The 4981-nt window shown below is 34.7% G+C and overlaps 1 non-coding gene across 1 annotated transcript; it reads left to right on the plus strand.

The window, feature by feature from the left end:
• Nucleotides 1-4590: 4590 nt before the first annotated feature.
• LOC136215876 (small nucleolar RNA R71) lies at nucleotides 4591-4697 on the plus strand. The gene has a single exon (XR_010682879.1). It is a non-coding gene; the product is annotated as a small nucleolar RNA R71 (small nucleolar RNA).
• Nucleotides 4698-4981: the final 284 nt, after the last annotated feature.

Here is a 4981-nt window from a genome sequence, read left to right on the forward strand (position 1 = left end):
TCACATCTAGACAACACTTTATCTAAGTTTTGTAAACATGCATCAAAAGAATCTCCAGAAACTGAAAAATCATCCATAAAAACTTCCATGCTATCTTCAATGAAATCGTTAAATATTGCAGTCATACAACGTTGAAACGTTGCGGGTGCATTACATAGACCAAAGGGCATTCTCCTATACGTGAAGGTTCCATAAGGACACACGAAGATTGTTTTATCTTGGTCATTCGGGTAAATGTATATTTGAAAAAATCCAGAATAACCGTCTAGGAAACAATAAAATGCATGACCGGCTATCATTTCGATCATTTGATCAATGAAAGGTAAAGGAAAATGATCTTTCCTGGTTGCCTTGTTTAGGTTCCTATAATCTATACAAACCCTCCAACCGGTGGTGGTTCGTGTAGGTATTAATTCACCTTCGTCATTCCTTACTACAGTTATGCCTCCCTTTTTAGGTACACTATGGATTTGACTAACCCATTCACTATCCGAGATCAGATAAATGATTCCATTGTCTAGAAGTTTAGTAATCTCATTTTTTACTACTTTCTTCATATTCGGATTTAGGCGTCTTTGCCTATCCGCTTTAGGTGGCTTACCTTCTTCTAAGTGAATTATGTGCATTACAATACTAGGATTAATTCATTTTAAGTCTGAAATTTGCCATCCCATACTCCATATCCTATTTCTAACAATCTCTTTCAATTTCTCTTCTTGTTCTTCAGTTAACTTGTTAGAGATAATTATAGGAAGAGTATCGCCTTCGCCTAGGAAAGCGTACCTCAAATGGTTTGGTAACTCTTTAAGTTCTAACTTAGGGGGTTCTACAATTGAAGGCGGAACTGGTCCATCTTCTCGAATCAAAGGCTCTGGAGCCTTATCTTCTAATTCTTCTCCTACTATGGGTTCTATCACTTTTTCTCTTTGAATAACATCATTGACACATTCTTCGACCAAATCAAGTTTCATACAAACTAACTCTTTCCATAGGATTTTTCATTGCTTTGTTCATATTAAACTCAATCTTATCTTCACCTATTCTCAAAACTACTTTTCCTTCCGACACATCGACTAATGCACGTCCCGTATTCATAAACGGTCTACCAAAGATTAGCGGACAATTAACGTCATATGCAAAGTCTAGTATAACAAAGTCGGTAGGAAAAATGAATTTATCAACCTTTACTAAAATGTCTTCAATTATACCATATGGTTTCTTAGTGGTTTGATGCGCTAGTTGCAAAACCATGTTGGTACGCTTGATATCCTCTTCTAAACCTAATTTCTTGAAAATAGACAATGGCATTAAGTTAATGCTTACTCCTAAGTCACAAAGACAACTTGGGAATTCAATGTCTCCCAACTTACACAGGATGGTGAAACATCCAGGATCTTTGAGTTTAGTGGGCAAATTACTCGACACTATTGAACTACAGTCCTCCGTTAACGATATGGATGAAATTCCTTCCCAACTGATTTTCTTAGAAATCAAATCTTTTAAAAATTTACCATAGTTAGGAATTTGCGTTATCGCATCCATAAACGTTAAATTTATATGCAAATTTTTAAGTTTGTCCAAAAACGTTAAAAGTTGTTTATCATAGTCCTTATTTCGGACTTTATGTGGAAAATCCGATTTAGGTACAAAAGTTTTTGTACTAGCATCAATTTGCGAACTTTTTGAATTTACATTATCTTCATTGGATTTCGTTGGCAAATCACTTCCCTGCAAAATGTTAGTAGAATCTCCAGGCATTTCCGGACCTAAGTAATTTTTCTCCGAACGAAGAGTGATAGCCTTTACATGCTCTTTCAGATTTTCTTCCGTATGGCTGGGAAGACTTCCGTCTTTTTGGGATGGAATTGATTTAGCAATTTGTCCTATTTGAACCTCCAAATTATGGATGCTAGACGAGTGGTTATTAATTAATTGATCGAATTTATTCTCAATTCATTTAAAACTATCATCGTGGCTATTTACTTTACCACCGATAGCGTCTATAAATTTGTCGATTTTAGAAGATAATGTGCTAATATTTGGGGTTTATTGTCCTATAGACAATTGTTCTAGGATATAAACCTAACGTAAATGAATTGTTCTTTATATGTTTTAATAAGATATGGTTTCATAACTGTATAAAGGCAACCTCCTTTAAAGAACTAAATAAGTCTAATAAAAGGAAATCCATGAGTTTATTTAAAGTGATTATAAAGTGTTCATACAAGCATGAATTGAGACGAATCATTATAATAAACTAATAAACTTAAAGCCACCCCAAGTCAAGTGATATGTTTTCAATAGGGATTGACATAACACTGTTGAGACGTTGGGTATTACAGGAAGTAATTGCAGGATAGTTATACATTGGATTGAGCATTTGTCACTCCTGATAAATGGGAGATACGTCCAAGGATCGCTTGTGGAAGAGTTAACTCTAAATCCTTATAAGGTGATAGTTTAAGACTTGAAATGCAGATTTCACTTAACCTATCTAATTGGAGTTAACTCGGCCTGTACAAGTAAAACGAACATCTCGCTATATGTGACTTGACATTGCCCATAGTCATAAGATTCAGTTCAAGGATGTAGTTGACAAAGGATTGAATTATACTGTAACTAATACGGAAAGGTCAACGACGGAATCAACTTGTCTTCTTAGAGCTCTGGGGGAATGTTTCGGATCTGCCCATCACAGTTCGTGCACTCATTTCGTTATACAAAGATTAAATATAATTCTGAGAAAATTAATTTAATAGTTGTATACGGCTAGAAGCAATAAGAACCTAATGTGTCACACATAAGACTTGGAACCAAAAGAGGAATGAATGTTAATTAATAGATGGAAGCCCAATATAAAGGCCCAAATAATAAAAAGGGGAAATACATGTATTATATATATACATGTAAGAATTAATTTATTTTAGTCAATTATGATTAGATTATAATTGTGGATAAATTAATTATGGAATAATTAAATTAGAAGATTCAAAGTGATTAAATTGCTTCTAAATATTATTCTACCAAACAACCTAATATTATCTTTATATTTAGATATAACTTTAGATAATATTTATGAAGTTTTTATTTTAGAATAAAACTATAAAGAAGTTATCTAAAACTATAGATAATATTTATGAAATTTTATTTTAGAATAAAACTCTAAAGAAGTTATCTAAAAACCATAGATAATTTAAGCTAGCCATTCGCATGGGGGTAAAGAGGCTTTCGGTGGAGTCTAACAATCTGGAGGCAATCAACAGGATTTCGGATAGCCAGGCTGTTTGTCTTATTAGCCAGAATCTTGTCAAAGCTATTTCGAGGCTTTGTCCTGCTTTCGAGACTCTTAGTTTCTCCCATATTTATAGGGAGCAAAACCGCGTGGCGGATCGCTTGGCTGATGCTGGGCATGGGGGGATGTTAGGTGTTTCTACCCTTTCTGTTCCTCCTCCTTTTCTTTTGTCTATTCTTCTCGAGGATAGGGTTGGGGTCAATCTTCCTAGACTGATCTCGGGTTAGGTTTTTTGTTTCGTTTGTTTTCTTTTCCTTTCCTACAAAAAAAAAACCATAGATAATATTTATGAAGTTTTATTTTAGAATAAAACTCAAAAGAAGTAAACTAATTATATCTAACTAAAGTTTAGATACAAGAGGCTATATATATCCCCCTTTATAGGTGTACTTGGTCCATCCTGAATAGAGAGAGAATTTCGACCAGTCTATTGTAGAGGAAGAAATTGCTCCGCTCGCTTCCATTCTATTGATTTCATCTCTTTCTCTCATCCTTGATCTTGTGTTGATTAATTAGAGGCAATATATTTTTGTTGCTATTCATTGGTTGTATTCTAATCGTTTACTTGTTTGATTGTTTGTTTTGATTGTGTTCGTGAAACTCGGGATTAAGAGTTGTGGGCACTTCGTTTGCAACTGTAGATAGATCGTCAATAAAGGTATTTCGTTCTATCACTCTTTATATGAAATAACGATTAACAGATCTTGGTTTAAGGAAATAAGTTAAAAAATTTATATTTCCGCTGCCAAACGTTTGCCTATTTTCCTTCACTAATCGTGTCTCTTGACTGATTTTGGTAATTATTGGGACGACTTTGATTAGCACTCGTATTATTATTATCTTTCCAACTAATAAAGTTAGGATTATTTCTCCATCCGGGATTATAAGTACTAGAATAAGGATTATTAGTTTGATTTTGTCATTGGACAAAGTTTACCTGTTCAACCTTACCTTCGTAATCGACATCCGTTTGGATTGGGTTACCATTAGTATCACATGGTGCCATAAACCTATCAATTTTGTGCAATAATGCAGAAAATTGGGCTTGTAACATCGCGACTGGATTGAGATTCACTATACCTTTAACTAGTGATGTGGTTGAGGATGATGGTTTCGCCACTAGTGTGTGTCCGCGTTCTGCTGGCCACATACTACTGTTGATTGCCATTTCCTCTAAAAGTTCTCTTGCTTGGACGAATGTCTTCTTCATAAATAACCCTCCCGACATAGCATCTAACGAACCTCTGGTTGTAGGATTGATTCCGTTATAAAATGTCTGCATCAAAAGTTCATCGGGCAAATGGTGGTGTGGGCATAAACGTTGAAGTTCCTTAAAACATTCCCATTCTTCATAAAGGGTTTCATTATCATGTTGTGTAAAAGATGTTAACTCTTTAATGACTCTTATGGTTTTTGCTAAAGGGAAATTTTTTGATAAAAATGCTTGGGCTAATTGGTCCCAAGTTGCGAATGTTACGGCTGGCATCGAAGTTAACCAAACTTTGGCTGTATCCTTCAAAGTGAAAGGAAAAAGGCGAAGTTTAATCGCTTCGGCAGGCACATCGGTCATTTTGAAAGTGTCACAAATTTCTAGAAAATTTTTCAAATGAGTATTTGGGTTTTCGTTAGGTAGTCCATAAAACGTTACATTGTTTTGCAACATATTAAGCAAAGCAGGCTTAATCTCAA

This window comes from Euphorbia lathyris, chromosome 1 (assembly GCF_963576675.1).
Source record: "Euphorbia lathyris chromosome 1, ddEupLath1.1, whole genome shotgun sequence".
Taxonomy (NCBI): domain Eukaryota; kingdom Viridiplantae; phylum Streptophyta; class Magnoliopsida; order Malpighiales; family Euphorbiaceae; genus Euphorbia; species Euphorbia lathyris.